Source organism: Engystomops pustulosus, chromosome 1, assembly GCF_040894005.1.
Source record: "Engystomops pustulosus chromosome 1, aEngPut4.maternal, whole genome shotgun sequence".
NCBI lineage: Eukaryota > Metazoa > Chordata > Amphibia > Anura > Leptodactylidae > Engystomops > Engystomops pustulosus.
Genome location: NC_092411.1, coordinates 14,881,785 through 14,899,602, shown reverse-complemented (window position 1 = coordinate 14,899,602; position 17,818 = coordinate 14,881,785). Strand labels below are relative to the sequence as shown.

Below are 17,818 nucleotides of genomic sequence, written 5' to 3'. Positions count from 1 at the left end.
ACGGAGAGAACATACAAACTCTTTGAAGATGTTCACCTGGATGGGACTTGAACCCAGGTCCCCAGTGCTGCAAGGCTGTAGTACTAACCACTGAGCCACTGTGCCTCCTGGGACTGAGAATTACGCGGAGACCTTTATTTGGAGCAACTACCAATTTCTTTACATATTACTAAAAGCAAAACAGAAACAAAGTGCATGAAGATTCCATCCATCACAAGCCGCACCCTGTACAGATATGGGCCCCCCGTAAACCTTCCCCATGAGACAGAAGATGGTCAGGTATCCTCTCTCTGAAGACGGGGGAAAAGCCAAATCACTTCGATTTCCACCTGGGTGTCGTCACGTATCTGCCAATCAACTCTCAGGGCGCGTTCACACGTTGCGCTTTGGTCAAGTTTTTATTCCGTTTTTATACCGCATTACAACAGCTGAGATGAGGTGATTTGCCTAATTACATTACTGTTAACGTGATGTTAACGCATGTGTTAACAATGTGTTAATAAATGTAAACAGTACAGTAATTAGGCAATTAGGCAAATCACCTCTCCTCAGCTGTTGTAATGCGTTTCAAACGCAATGAAAACGCAGGACAAAACGCAACGTGTGAACGCGCCCTCAGGGTGATGCCACACGTGGCGTTTTTGCTCCGTTTTTAAGCATGCGTTTTCAGCCCGAAAAAAAATGCATCCGTTTTTGACCGCTTACCATGCGTTTAGCTGCTTACAACCTGTTTATCTATTCAGATAATTGGGAAAAATTGACAAAACGCGTCAAAAATGGATTCGCTTTTAAACGAACGGAAAACGCATGCTTAAAAACGGGCAGCCTCAGAGTGCGTTCACACGTTGCGTTCTGGTGGCGTTTACATCGTGTTTTGAAACGCATTACAACAGCTGAGGAGCGGCGATTTGCCTAATTACATCACTGTTAACATTTGCGTTTACAAAAAGCAACCATTATGCATTCACAATATTTTTTACAAAATGCATGTGTTAACGTCTTGTTAACACACACGTTAACATCACGTTTGCATAGCGTTTTGTAAGCGCACATTTTAACCGTAATGTAATGTAATGAGGCAAATCCCCTCTCCTCAGCCTGTGAAAGGTGTTTCAAAAAGCAATGTGAACGCAACCTGTGAACGCAGCCCAAAGTCAAATTAAATCAACCATCAAAATCCATCCTGATAAACCAGGGACATTACTCATGGATCCAGGCACCGGGACTGTGGTATCTTCTTATATTTGTTATCCATGGCTTCCTTCCTTCTAGAATCAACTTTAATAATTATTCCAATGAGCAAGAACAGCTCTGGATGTGTTACTAAAGCCCTTATCTGTGCTGCTGCTTCACAGGCTGTTACACTGTGTCCCCTCCCCCATTTCTTACTCCCTCTGCTTGCTGTAAGTGCACACAATTGGAGAGGGGGAAGTGCTGCTGCACAATGTAACATCCTGTGAAGCTACAGCAAAAAGAAGCTTTGGCAACACCCCCCAGAGCCTTTCTGGTTCATTAGCATAATTGTAAAACTTGATTTTTAGAAGGAAGGAGGCCATGGATAAGAAATATAAGAAGATACCACAGTCCTGGTGCTTGCATCTATGAGTAATGTCCCTGGTTTATCAGGATGGATTTTGGTGGTAGATTTCCTTTTCTCATTGACCCCAGTCGAAGCCTCTAAGGGTGCGGTCACACGTCGCGTTTAACGTATGCGTTTAAAAGCGCATTGCAAGAGAGATTTCCCTAATTAAACAGCTGTTAACACTTGTGTTTACAAAACGCAAATGTTTACGCATGCGTTAAACGTGACGCGTGACCAAAAGGCCAATAAACATGATCTAAGGCCGAAGAGAATCCCACATCCAGCTTAGGGTGAAGCCACACATGTGGCGTTTTGAAACCGTTTTTGGTCCGTTTTTAAGCAGTCCGCTAAAAAACGCATCTGTTTTTGTCTGTTTTTTTTCGCGCAAATTCGTAAAACGTGTCGAAAACGCATGCGTTTTTTAACGGATTGCTTAAAAACGGACCAAAAACGGTTTCAAAACGCCATGTGTGGCATCACCCTTAGGGTCTCCAAGGGTAATCGACGGCTCCCCTGCCAGGCAAAAAAAAAACATATGTATAACATCATAACTTGATTGGATTTTAGAATTGCTGATTTGTATTAGAATTGTAGCCATATAGGTGACAGCAGGTACCTACAGCGCCCCCTCCCCCATGTGGACACATTAGGAATTGCAACCTCCCAAGAAAATATCATTGTTTTTGTTTTGAATAAAATGTATTAAATACACAAAGAATTTGAATGAACAATACATTTCATGCATTTTACAAGTGCACAGAAGGAGAAAGAGAGAGGATCCTGGGATACGGGAGCACTTTATGTAATGCGCCCAGAGCGCCTGGCGTCTGATCCACCGCAGTCCTGGTGTAATTCACAGGAAAGACCCATTTACACGTAAACTAATTATACAAAAAATTCCCTGTAAGCCGGATAATAATTATCCAGATAGTCCTGAGGAGTGACCACATGTCTGATGCAGGTCTGGAGGTCAGTGTATGGGGGGATGGATAACAGTGACCATGACATCAAGGACAGGGGTCACTGTGGCGCCCTAAGGGTGATGCCACACGTGGCGTTTTTGGTGCTTTCACGCGGTGCGCTGTGTCACGTTTTCTGATGCTCTTTTGACGCATTCCAAAGGCTCAGCCGTGATCGCATGATAAGGTTCCATTGCATCTGTTAAAACGCAATGTAACCTCAGCACGTTCCTCTTGCGTTGCGTTCATAATGCGCCGTTAGCGCACAGGGGGCGGGCCTCAGCCCGATCTTATATGCGTTTCCAGAGAAACACATGCGCTCAGGTTATTGATCGCATGCGTTTCCAGGGAAACGCATATGCGATCGGGCCGAGGCCTGCCCCCTGTGCATGTGGCAGCGCATTATGAATGCAACGAAAGTGGAATGTGTGACCACGCCCTTTGGAATGCGTCAAAACCGCTTCAAAAAACACAACGCATCCGCGCGTTTACAGGTTGCGCTTTGGTTGCGTTTTCATTGCATTTTAAAACACATTTCAACAGCTAAGGGCGGTGGCACACGTGCCGTTTTGACCAAGCCGCACCCACCGGGAATGAGCCGCCGGTATTTTGTGTTAATTTAATGCAAAACACCGGCGGCTCTTTCCCGAAATGCCGCGGCCAGCCAAAATGGCACGTGTGCCACCGCCCTTAGGTTGATGTCACATGTGTGCGTTTTCAATACGCTTTTGGCCCGTTTTGGTTAAAAACGCATTGAAAACGCATACGTGTGCCATAACCTCTATGCGTTTACAAACGCATTCCAAAGGCTTCAGCCTTCAACATATGCATAAGTAACATTACATTTATCAATGGAAACGCAATTTACACGTGATCACGGCTGAACCCTTGGAATACATCAAAAAATGCATCAAAAAACGCATTGCGTCAACACGATCTAAGGGTGATGCCACACATGGCGTTTTGAACACGTTTTGGGGCCGTTTTTGAGCAGCCCTTTAAAAAACGCATGCGTTTTTGTTCATTTTTAATTGCGCACATTCGGGAAAACCAGACAAAAACGCAAGCGTTTTTTGACGGACTGCTCAAAAGCCGCCCAAAAACGTGTTCAAAAACGCTATGTGTGGCATCACCCTTAGGCTGGCGCCACACGTAGCGCTTTGTCTGCGCTTGCAAACGCAAACAAAGTCGCGCCCACCGGGGCGGGCCTCGGCCTGATCACATCGGCGTTTCTATGGAAACGCCTGCAATCGGGAACGAGCCGTCGGTGTTTCGCTTTAAATTAACGCAAAAACACCGGCGGCTCGTTCCCGATCGCAGGCGTTTCCATAGAAACGCCAATGCAAACGGGCCGAGGCCCGCCCCGGTGGGCGCGACTTTGTCTGCGTTTGCAAGCGCAGACAAAGCGCTACGTGTGGCGCCAGCCTAAGGGTGCTGCCACAAATGCGTTTTTGGGAACGCAGCCTAATCTCCGACTTGTGGCCTTCACCTACCGGTAGAGTCTACATTAGTCACTGATATTATAGACATTTATCACATACGAAGAGCCATATTTACAATAAATTTACCTCCTAATTCATCCAGTTCAGATAAATCTACCCCCAAAGTGTCGGTAAAAACGTGCAAACCTGCCAATCGCAGCGCAATTCTGTCCAGAAACCTAGTAGTAGTGTTCACATATTGCAACGTATAGATGTAGCAGAGCCGGAGCAGTCAATACAACTCTGCATGGATGTAACTAGTAAATCAATGCAAATAAAATGAGGTGTTGCGCTGCCTGACACATTCAGCTCTGCTACATCGGAGGCAGGATAGTATATAATAATCATTATTTATATAGCGCCAACATATTCTGGAGCACTTTGCGTCCCTAACATGATACTAACAAATCCTAGCATGAAAACTGCAATTTACAACGAGGAGCTGCACCACCTGACAAACTCAGTACTGCTACATCACAGATAGATACTATCTATCCTTAAAATGATACTAATAAATCCCAGCATGAAAACTGCAATTTACAATGATATAACGAGGAGCTGCACCACCTGACAAACTCAGCACCGCTACATCACAGATAGATAGTATCAATCCGTAAAATGTTACTAATAAATCCTAGCAGGAAAACATAAACTTGGTGTCCACATAATACAATGTATAGATGTAGCAGAGCCGGAGCAGTCATTTCAACTCTGCATTAATGCAACTATTAAACTATCAATGCAAATATAATAAAGTGTTGCGCCGCCTGACAAATTCAGCTCTGCTACATCATAGATAGAATGGTATCGGCAACTTTAAATGTTGCCATTAAATCCTAGCATGAAAACAGTAAAAAAAATACAATGTATAGATGTAGCAGAGCGGTCATTATCGCGTTCGATCGATGTAACTCATAAACCATTGCAAATTCAGCTCTGCTACATCATAGGTCAAATAGTATTGGTCCGTAAATATCTGCTATTCCCAGCATGAAACTAGGTGTTCACATAATGATGTAGCAGAGCTGAACCTGTCACTACAACAAAATAAATTAAATTTACAATGAGATAACAAGGAGCTGCACCACCTGACAAACTCAGTACCGCTACATCACAGATAGATCGTATCAATCCGTAAAATGCTGCTAATAAATCCCAGCAGGAAAACATAAACTTGGTGTCCACATAATACAATATATAGATGTAGCAGAGCTGGAGCGCTCCTTATATAACACTGGATCAACTCGACTATTAAATCAGTGCAAATTCAACACTGCTACATCATCGGTAGAATAGCACTGTCCATAAATATCTGCAAATCCAGCGTGAAACTTAGTGTTCCCGCATCGATGTAGCAGAGCCGAAGCTGTCATGACAACTAGATATATTCAATTCGCAATGATATAATGAGGAGTTGCACCACCTGACAAACTCAATACGGCTACAACCTGCTAGGCAGAGGTGATCCGGCTATATTGCAGTGTTATACATAGAGTTGTGCAAGTTTTAGGCCTGATCTCTTCTGCCCTGCCCCAGGCTCCCCCCCAGCACTATGTCTCTGCTATGCAGAAGCCCAGCACTAAGTATCAGGATACAGGAGACAATGTAAATCCATCTCTACCTCCGCCCTGGATGTGCTGCTCTGTGGATGTGCTGTCAGCTCATTGCAAACCTCTCGGCTCTGCTGCATCCATCTCCTCTGGTGCAATCAATAAGGGGAGGAATCAGTGATGGCTCAGACCTGATCACTGGGATCCACATCCAGCTCCCTCCTGATCCCAGCCCAGTGACACACACAGCCTGCAGCTCTCTGCTGGGTCCTACACTCCACCCCTCGCAGAGGCTGCTGGAGCTGCTGATTCATGGAGACCCCCTCCCTCCTCAGCAGCATCTGCAGCAGCTCATGACATCTACCTATTGCCATGTAGCAGAGCCGAGTGCGTCATGGGGGAGCGGTAATGAGTTTGTCAGGTGTAAAAAGGAAATAAAGGTGACACCACTCATGGGATAGGAAAGGGAATCTGTCAGCAGCATTGACTGTGCAAAGCTCCAGCGTCGAGGGAGAACAGTTTAAAGGGGTTTTCCAAGAATTATTATTGATGGCAAATCCCTTGAATTGTAACGATCAATAAGATAATAATCATTATATATCGTTTTACAGATTATGGGGGACATATACAAATTCTACCCACTACAGGGATGTGGAGAGAACTACTTTGAGCTTGTTGCATTATTTGTATAGTATATATTGTTAGTAGCAGCAGGACTGTGAAATGTGAATTTATATTCCAGAATTGTATCTTCTCCAAGTGCAATGGGGATGTGTCCTCACACTGCTGTGTTCTCTGCAGTCAGTGTTAAATGTTGTCCCTGGAGAGATGTGTAATCAAACCTTTGTGTGTGTGTTGTTAGTAGCAGCAGGACTGTGACATATAAATTTATATTCTAGAACTGTACCTTCTCCAAGTGCATTGTAGAGGTGTCCTCACACTGCTGTACTCTGTTCTCTGTGCAGTCAGTGTAAGGTATTGCCCCTGGAGATATGTGTAATCAGACCTTTGTGTATGTAGTTAGTAGCAGCAGGACTGTGATATATGGATTTATATTCCAGAATTGTATCTTCTCCAAGTGCAATGGGGATGTGTCCTCACACTGCTGTGCTCCTTATTAGGTATTGTCCTTGGAGAGATGTGTAATCATACCTATAGGTAGATTGTTTGTAGCAGCAGGACTGTGAAATCTGGATTTATATTCCAGAACTGTATCCTCTCTAAGTGCACTGGGTATGTGTCCTCACACTGCTGTACTCTGTGCTCTCTGCTTCCAGTGTTGGGTATTGTCCCTGGAGAGATGTGAAATCATAATTAAGAGTATGTTGTTAGTAGCAGCAGGACTGTGAAATCTGCATTTATATTCCAGGATTGTAGCTTCTACAAGCACAATAGGGGTGTGTCCTCAAGCTGCTGTGCTCTGTGCTCTCTGCAGTCAGTGTTATACATTGTCCCTGAAGAGTTGTGTAATCAGACCTTTGTGTATGTTGTTAGTAGCAACAGGACTGTGATATATGGATTTATATTCCAGGATTGTAGCTTCTACAAGCGCACTAGGGGTGTGTCCTCACACTGCTGTGCTCTGTGCTCTCTGCAGTCAGTGTTATGCACTAAAAAATGTAAGCGGAAAGTCCAGCATGCAAGCAAAGTATGAAAAATAAAATCCACAAGAAAACTATAAAATGACATAGGGACGTCTCTGTAACATGTTGCTGAGGCGTTTTGGACCAAAGGGGTCGTAGTCTAAGGACCCCTTTAGTTCGAGACGCATCAGAAACATGTTATAGAGACGTCCCTATGTGATTTTATTGTTTTTTTCTAATGCTGCCGACATGGAGACGGGTAAAGTGAAATAAACTTTTGTAAAGTACTGAAATGATTTGTCAGTCTATAAGAACCTGTCACCCATTAAAAATGACATTCCCGGTGACAGGTTCGTTTGTAAGGAAATCTCCCATCACAATCCATCCTGATAAACCGGGGACATTACACATAGATCCAGGCACCAGGACTGTGGGATCTTCTTATATTTGTCATCCATGCCCTCCTTCTACAATCAACTTTTAGAACTGTACTAATTGATCTGAGGGGCTCTGTTGGGTGTTACCAGAGACCCTTAGTACTGCAGCATCACAGGCTGTTACAATGAGTAGAACATGTCTCTCCCTGTGCCCATGTAATCTAGCAGCAGCAGTTAGTGCAAGGGGGAGGGGAGACCAGCTTTGCTCATTGTAACAAGGAGTGAAAAGACATCACTGAGGGTCTCTGGACACACCCCTCAGAGCCCCTCAGGCACCTTAGCATAATTTTAGAAGTTGATTTTAAAAGGAGAAGGAAGGCGGCCATGGATAACAAGTATAATTAGATACCACAGTCCCGGTGCCTGGATCTATGAGTAATGTCCCGGATGGATTTTGATTTCCTTTAAGGGTTATTCCCATTTCAGTAAATTAATGTTAATGTTTGTATGATGAAAAGTTATACAATTTCCCAATATACTTTCTGTGCCAATTCTCCATGGTTTTTTAGATCTCTGCTTGCTGTCATGCTATAGAAAGATTCTATGGTTACTTCCAGTGGATAGAAATCTGACCCTGGTCACACAGGTGCGCAGCTCGTTATATCCCACAGGTGCACGGCTCGTTATATCCCACAGCTCTGATTACTCTCTGTGATACTAACAAGCTGTGCACCTGTGTGACATCACATGACCAGGGTCAGATTTCTATCCACTGGAAGTAACCATAGAAGCTTTTTAAAGCAGGACAGCAAGCAGAGATCTAGAAAACCAAGAGGAATTGCTGCACAAAGTATATTTTCAACTTTTTATCCTATAACCAATAACATTAATTTGGTGGAATGGGACAACCCCTTTAAGCAGTTGTAGCAGTGTGTACTGACACTATGACACACATTTTAGTTTTGAAATTTTGAAATAATTCCTTTACACCTTAAATTTGCGACATTTTTCTGACACTTGTGACACTTTGCTGGTTATTCCTTTTCAGTCTCTATCCCAGCAGTACAGTGTTGTATCGTCAGCGCAGTCTCTATCGCTGCTGGTCTCAGTCCCTCTTCCTGGGTCACCACCACATGGTCCTGGCAGCACCGGGTCTGGACTCTGCATTGTACATTTCAACTTTCTTAGTCTCCCTGGAACAGTCCCGTCACATCCAATCATCCAGTGGTCCCTGGCGTGGCCTCCTCTTCACCCCTGAGCAGGTGAATAGATGTCGCCTCTTACAGGGGTCTGATGAGGGGGTAACCAAAAAACTGTCCTCATTCTGCTCTGGTTCCATTGGACGTCTCTTATCCTACATCACTAATGATGTCTCTTTTTAGGAAAACCCCTTTAATGATGGGCGTACTATCACTCTCTCTCCCTTGCAGCAGGTGACTTGGTTTCCTCCATCCAAGCTCCTCTATTGGGCTGACTGGGCCGGAACCGGGTGTAGCACACGGCTGGGTGCAGGAGAAGGGGGAGCACTCTTTAGTCCTCCCCTTTCCATCGAAAGCCAGGTCGTGTGCAACACAATGCCCTTCTAAATCCCGTCCCGGTGGCGCGATCCCCGAAATTTCCGCGGGACCCTTAGTAAATAAGCCCCATTGTGTGCTCACCACATTGTAACCGGGGGCCATAGCCCTTTATGGGGGGCTGTGATCTAGCTGCAAATTGTGCAGCCAGATCACGGCCCCCAATACGGTCATGGGCATGGGGCCTTACTTTAGCACTAGGCTTTAGCATGGATCACCTTAAAGGAGTTTGCCCATGAAAAAAAACTTCTAAAGTTTTAATTCAAACTATTTTGCTCAGTTTTATTGCTGTATTAGCTCCTATCACTGAGTGATGGTCATTGTCAAGATTCCAGAGTGTGAGCGGGGACTCTCTAAGCAGACACTTCATGATCTCTCTGTGTGCTGAGATGCTGTGTGCTGACAATGTGCTTAGATTATCAGGGTGCAGGTTTATCTACTTTTATTTATCTTCTGAACATTCACTAGTATTGGACACATAGAAAAAGAGAGATGAGACACATCAGAGATGAGATCCATGAGATGGATATAACACACTATAACACCTTCAGCTCTGCTACCTCACCTAATAAATAAAATAGATAGTCAGCACTGCTATGCCTTCCCCCTCTCCTGGATCCAGAGCTTATCTGCTGCTGTGTCCTCTCCACCAGGACTGATAGAGACAGGTTGGGATTATATCTGTGAAATGCTGGATTTTTGTTAATAACAATGAATTAGAGAATGTGTTATTTTATTATCCAGAGTATATTAAGTATTATGTATTTAAGAATCTTGTCTTAAATACCTGTTGTGGAAATACCTCTTTAAGGCACCATCAGCACCACACTTATCTATAGACTGCAAAGTTATACCCTGCAAAGGATCAAATCATCACATCACCACTGAAATACAACTAAGATCATGATCCTGCCTGCAGGGGTGAATAGTAAAATGCCTTGGTGTTTTTCTGTGATTTTACAAAATTCTCTGCAGGTCCAGTAAGAGTATACTATAGAGAAATGGCTGGCAACAAAAACTATATAGAAAGTAATGACAGCAGTACCAGGTGTGGCCACAAGAGGTCAGTGCACATCTGTATGCGGAATCCAGCTGCATCACCAGACTCCTGGTGAGAAGATGTGATACATCCTGTATAAATAGTGATCGCCATCTGCTGGCCGCATCTGGTAATACAGACAATGCTGTATGCATTGGGGCTCATTTACTAAGGGTCCGAATTACGCATTTTCGTCGGGTTTCCTGAACATTTCCCATTTGTGCTGAATTGCCCTGGGATTTTGCAGCACGTGATCGGATTGTGGCGCATCGGCGCCGGCATTTACACAACAGAAATTGGGGGCGTGGCCGTCAGAAAACCCGACGGATTCGGAAAAACCGTGGCATTTTTAAATAAAATTTGTGCCGCAAGAAAAACACTCACATACACTGGGACAAAGAAGGTGAACTCCGGCGGACAGCAGCGCAGCAGCGACACCTGGTGGATATCGGGTGCACCATCTTAGTGAATCCCGGCAAGCTCCGAATCAACGTCAGACAACGCGCTGTGAAATCGTGAATGGACCGGGTAAGTAAATGAGCCCCATAATCTCTGTACTGTGACATAATGGGGCACATTTACTTACCCGGCCCATTCGCGATCCAGCGGCGCGTTCTCTGCACAGGATTCGGGTCCGGCTGGGATTTAAGATGGTAGTTCCTCCGCCGTCCACCAGGTGGCGCTGCAGCGCCGAAAATAATCTTAACGCCCCGGAATGCACCATCCCATAGAAGGTGAAGGTGAGCGCTCCCCAAGCGACACATTTTCGGTTTTTAAATGCGGCGGTTTTTCCGAATACGTCGGGTTTTCGTTCGGCCACGCCCCCCCGATTTCTGTCGCGCGCATGCCGGCCCCGATGCGCCACAGTCCGATCGCGTGCGCCAAAAACCCGGGGCAATTCATGTACAAGCGGCGCAAATCGGAAATATTCGGGTAACACGTCGGGAAAACGCGAATCGGGCCCTTAGTAAATGACCCCCAATGTGTGTATTATCCCTGTACAGTGACATCACTGTGTGTTTTATCCCTGTACTGTGACATCACTGTGTGTAATATCCCTGTACTGTGACATCACTGTGTGTATTATCCCTGTACTGTGACATCACTGTGTGTATTATCCTTGTACTGTGACATCACTGTGTGTATTATCCCTGTACTATGACATCACTGTGTGTATTATCTCTGAACTGTGATATCACTGTGTGTATTATCCCTGTACTGTGACATCACTGTGTGTATTATCTCTCTACTGTGACATCACTGTGTGTATTATCCCTCTACTGTGACATCACTGTGTGTATTATCCCTGTACTGTGACATCACTGTGTGTATTATCCCTGTACTGTGACATCACTGTGTGTATTATCCCTGTACAGTGACATCACTGTGTGTAATATCCCTGTACTGTGACATCACTGTGTGTATTATCCCTGTACTGTGACATCACTGTGTGTATTATCCCTGTACTGTGACATCACTGTGTGTAATATCCCTGTACTGTGACATCACTGTGTGTATTATCCCTGTACAGTGACATCACTGTGTGTTTTATTCCTGTACTGTGACATCACTGTGTGTAATATCCCTGTACTGTGACATCACTGTGTGTATTATCCCTGTACTGTGACATCACTGTGTGTATTATCCTTGTACTGTGACATCACTGTGTGTATTATCCCTGTACTGTGACATCACTGTGTGTATTATCTCTGAACTGTGATATCACTGTGTGTATTATCCCTGTACTGTGACATCACTGTGTGTATTATCTCTCTACTGTGACATCACTGTGTGTATTATCTCTCTACTGTGACATCACTGTGTGTATTATCTCTCTACTGTGACATCACTGTGTGTATTATTCCTGTACTGTGACATCACTGTGTGTATTATCCCTGTACTGTGACATCACTGTGTGTATTATCCCTGTACTGTGACATCACTGTGTGTATTATCCCTGTACAGTGACATCACTGTGTGTAATATCCCTGTACTGTGACATCACTGTGTGTATTATCCCTGTACTGTGACATCACTGTGTGTATTATCCCTGTACTGTGACATCACTGTGTGTAATATCCCTGTACTGTGACATCACTGTGTGTATTATCCCTGTACAGTGACATCACTGTGTGTTTTATTCCTGTACTGTGACATCACTGTGTGTAATATCCCTGTACTGTGACATCACTGTGTGTATTATCCCTGTACTGTGACATCACTGTGTGTATTATCCTTGTACTGTGACATCACTGTGTGTATTATCCCTGTACTGTGACATCACTGTGTGTATTATCCCTGTACTATGACATCACTGTGTGTATTATCTCTGAACTGTGATATCACTGTGTGTATTATCCCTGTACTGTGACATCACTGTGTGTATTATCTCTCTACTGTGACATCACTGTGTGTATTATCCCTCTACTGTGACATCACTGTGTGTATTATCCCTGTACTGTGACATCACTGTGTGTATTATCCCTGTCCTGTGACATCACTGTGTGTAATATCCCTGTACTGTGACATCACTGTGTGTATTATCCCTGTACTGTGACATCACTGTGTGTATTATCTCTGTACTGTGACATCACTGTGTTTATTATCCCTGTACTGTGACATCACTGTGTGTATTATCCCTGTACTGTGACATCACTGTGTGTATTATCTCTGTACTGTGACATCACTGTGTTTATTATCCCTGTACTGTGACATCACTGTGTGTATCATCCCTGTACTGTGACATCACTGTGTGTATTATCTCTGTACTGTGACATCACTGTGTGTATTATCCCTGTACTGTTACAGCACTGTGTGTATTATCCCTGTACTGTGACATCACTGTGTGTATTATCCCTGTACTGTGACATCACTGTGTGTATTATCTCTGTACTGTGTCATCACTTTGTGTATTATCCCTGTACTGTCACAGCACTGTGTGTATAAGCCCTGCACTGTGACATCACTGTGTGTATTATCCCTGTACTGTGACATCACTATGTGTATTATCCCTGTACTGTGACATCACTGTGTGTATTATCCCTGTACTGTGACATCACTGTGTGTATTGTCCGTGTACTGTGACATCACTGTGTGTATTATCTCTGTACTGTGACATCACTGTGTGTGTTATCCCTGTCCTGTGACATCACTGTGTGTATTATCCATGTACTGTGCCATCACTGTGTGTATTATCCCTGTACTGTGCCATCACTGTGTGTATTATCCCTGTACTGTGACATCACTGTGTGTATTATCCCTGTACTGTGACATCACTGTGTGTATTATCCCTGTACTGTGACATCACTGTGTGTATTATCCTGTACTGTGACATCACTATGTGTATTATCCCCGTACTGTGACATCACTGTGTGTATTATCCCTGTACTGTGACATCACTGTGTGTATTATCCTGTACTGTGACATCACTATGTGTATTATCCCCATACTGTGACATCACTGTGTGTATTATCCCTGTCCTGTGACATCACTGTGTGTATTATCCCTGTACTGTGACATCACAGTGTGTATTATCCCTGTACTGTGACATCACTATGTGTATTATCCCTGTACTGTGACATCACTGTGTGTATTATCCCTGTACTGTGACATCACTGTGTGTATTGTCCGTGTACTGTGACATCACTGTGTGTATTATCTCTGTACTGTGACATCACTGTGTGTGTTATCCCTGTCCTGTGACATCACTGTGTGTATTATCCATGTACTGTGCCATCACTGTGTGTATTATCCCTGTACTGTGCCATCACTGTGTGTATTATCCCTGTACTGTGACATCACTGTGTGTATTATCCCTGTACTGTGACATCACTGTGTGTATTATCCCTGTACTGTGACATCACTGTGTGTATTATCCCTGTACTGTGACATCTCTGTGTGTATTATCCCTGTACTGTGACATCACTGTGTGTATTATCCTGTACTGTGACATCACTATGTGTATTATCCCCATACTGTGACATCACTGTGTGTATTATCCCTGTACTGTGACATCACTGTGTGTATTATCCCTGTACTGTGACATCACTGTGTGTATTATCCTGTACTGTGACATCACTATGTGTATTATCCCCATACTGTGACATCACTGTGTGTATTATCCCTGTCCTGTGACATCACTGTGTGTATTATCCCTGTACTGTGACATCACTGTGTGTATTATCCCCGTACTGTGACATCACTGTGTGTATTACCCCTGTACTGTGACATCACTGTGTGTATTATCCCTGTACTGTGACATCACTGTGTATATTATCCCTATACTGTGACATCACTGTGTGTAGTATCCCCGTACTGTGACATCACTGTGTGTATTATCCCCGTACTGTGACATCACTGTGTGTATTATCCCTGTACTGTGACATCACTGTGTGCATTATCCGCGTACTGTGACATCACTGTGTGTATTATCTCTGTACTGTCATATCACTGTGTGAATTATCCCTGTACTGTGACATCACTGTGTATTATCCCTGTACTGTGACATCACTGTGTGTATTATCTCTGTACTGTGACATCACTGTGTGTATTATCCCCGTACTGTGACATCACTGTGTGTATTATCCATGTACTGTGACATCACTCTGTGTATTATCTCTGTACTGTTATATCACTGTGTGTATTATCCCTGTACTGTGACATCACTGTGTGTATTACCCCTGTACTGTGACATCACTGTGTGTATTATCCCTGTACTGTGACATCACTGTGTATATTATCCCTGTACTGTGACATCACTGTGTGTAGTATCCCCGTACTGTGACATCACTGTGTGTATTATCCCCATACTGTGACATCACTGTGTGTATTATCCCTGTACTGTGACATCACTGTGTGCATTATCCGCGTACTGTGACATCACTGTGTGTATTATCCCTGTACTGTGACATCACTGTGTGTATTATCCCCTACTGTGACATCACTGTGTGTATTATCCCCTACTGTGACATCACTGTGTGTATTATTTCTGTACCGTGACATCACTGTGTGTATTATCCCTGTACAGTGACATCACTGTGTGTAATATCCCTGTACTGTGACATCACTGTGTGTACTATCCCTGTACTGTGACATCACTGTGTGTACTATCCCTGTACTGTGACATCACTGTGTGTATTATCCCTGTATTATGACATCACTGTGTGTATTATCCCTGTACTGTGACATCACTGTGTGTATTATACCTGTACTGTGACATCACTGTGTGTATTATACCTGTACTGTGACATGACTGTGTGTATTATCCCTGTGCTGTGACATCACTGTGTGTATTATCCTTGTACTGTGACATCACTGTGTGTATTATCCCTGTACTGTGACATCACTGTGTGTATTATCCCTGTACTATGACATCACTGTGTGTATTATCTCTGAACTGTGATATCACTGTGTGTATTATCCCTGTACTGTGACATCACTGTGTGTATTATCTCTCTACTGTGACATCACTGTGTGTATTATCCCTCTACTGTGACATCACTGTGTGTATTATCCCTGTACTGTGACATCACTGTGTGTATTATCCCTGTCCTGTGACATCACTGTGTGTATTATTCCTGTACTGTGACATCACTGTGTGTATTATCCCTGCACTGTGACATCACTGTGTGTATTATCTCTGTACTGTGACATCACTGTGTGTATTATCCCTGCACTGTGACATCACTGTGTGTATTATCCCTGTACTGTGACATCACTGTGTGTATTATCTCTGTACTGTGACATCACTGTGTTTATTATCCCTGTACTGTGACATCACTGTGTGTATCATCCCTGTACTGTGACATCACTGTGTGTATTATCTCTGTACTGTGACATCACTGTGTGTATTATCCCTGTACTGTTACAGCACTGTGTGTATTATCCCTGTCCTGTGACATCACTGTGTGTATTATCCCTGTACTGTGACATCACTGTGTGTATTATCTCTGTACTGTGTCATCACTTTGTGTATTATCCCTGTACTGTCACAGCACTGTGTGTATAAGCCCTGCACTGTGACATCACTGTGTGTATTATCCCTGTACTGTGACATCACTATGTGTATTATCCCTGTACTGTGACATCACTGTGTGTATTATCCCTGTACTGTGACATCACTGTGTGTATTGTCCGTGTACTGTGACATCACTGTGTGTATTATCTCTGTACTGTGACATCACTGTGTGTGTTATCCCTGTCCTGTGACATCACTGTGTGTATTATCCATGTACTGTGCCATCACTGTGTGTATTATCCCTGTACTGTGCCATCACTGTGTGTATTATCCCTGTACTGTGACATCACTGTGTGTATTATCCCTGTACTGTGACATCACTGTGTGTATTATCCCTGTACTGTGACATCACTGTGTGTATTATCCTGTACTGTGACATCACTATGTGTATTATCCCCATACTGTGACATCACTGTGTGTATTATCCCTGTACTGTGACATCACTGTGTGTATTATCCCTGTACTGTGACATCACTGTGTGTATTATCCTGTACTGTGACATCACTATGTGTATTATCCCCATACTGTGACATCACTGTGTGTATTATCCCTGTCCTGTGACATCACTGTGTGTATTATCTCTGTACTGTGACATCACTGTGTGTATTATCCCTGTACTGTGACATCACTATGTGTATTATCCCTGTACTGTGACATCACTGTGTGTATTATCCCTGTACTGTGACATCACTGTGTGTATTGTCCGTGTACTGTGACATCACTGTGTGTATTATCTCTGTACTGTGACATCACTGTGTGTGTTATCCCTGTCCTGTGACATCACTGTGTGTATTATCCATGTACTGTGCCATCACTGTGTGTATTATCCCTGTACTGTGCCATCACTGTGTGTATTATCCCTGTACTGTGACATCACTGTGTGTATTATCCCTGTACTGTGACATCACTGTGTGTATTATCCCTGTACTGTGACATCTCTGTGTGTATTATCCCTGTACTGTGACATCACTGTGTGTATTATCCTGTACTGTGACATCACTATGTGTATTATCCCCATACTGTGACATCACTGTGTGTATTATCCCTGTACTGTGACATCACTGTGTGTATTATCCCTGTACTGTGACATCACTGTGTGTATTATCCTGTACTGTGACATCACTATGTGTATTATCCCCATACTGTGACATCACTGTGTGTATTATCCCTGTCCTGTGACATCACTGTGTGTATTATCCCTGTACTGTGACATCACTGTGTGTATTATCCCCGTACTGTGACATCACTGTGTGTATTACCCCTGTACTGTGACATCACTGTGTGTATTATCCCTGTACTGTGACATCACTGTGTATATTATCCCTATACTGTGACATCACTGTGTGTAGTATCCCCGTACTGTGACATCACTGTGTGTATTATCCCCGTACTGTGACATCACTGTGTGTATTATCCCTGTACTGTGACATCACTGTGTGCATTATCCGCGTACTGTGACATCACTGTGTGTATTATCTCTGTACTGTCATATCACTGTGTGAATTATCCCTGTACTGTGACATCACTGTGTATTATCCCTGTACTGTGACATCACTGTGTGTATTATCTCTGTACTGTGACATCACTGTGTGTATTATCCCCGTACTGTGACATCACTGTGTGTATTATCCATGTACTGTGACATCACTCTGTGTAT

At 43.7% G+C, this 17,818-nt stretch overlaps 1 protein-coding gene across 3 annotated transcripts in view; it reads right to left on the bottom strand.

The window, feature by feature from the left end:
- Positions 1-5,863, bottom strand: part of RAB27B (RAB27B, member RAS oncogene family) — a 154,360-nt gene extending 148,497 nt beyond the window's left edge. For 2 of the 3 annotated variants that reach the window (XM_072133832.1, XM_072133866.1), the window contains exon 1: positions 5,644-5,863. The gene's annotated coding sequence lies outside the window, so the exon portion shown is untranslated. The remainder of the gene's footprint in view (positions 1-5,643) is intronic. The other variant, XM_072133851.1, reaches the window with a different exon arrangement.
- Between the last annotated feature and the right edge of the window lie 11,955 nt (positions 5,864-17,818).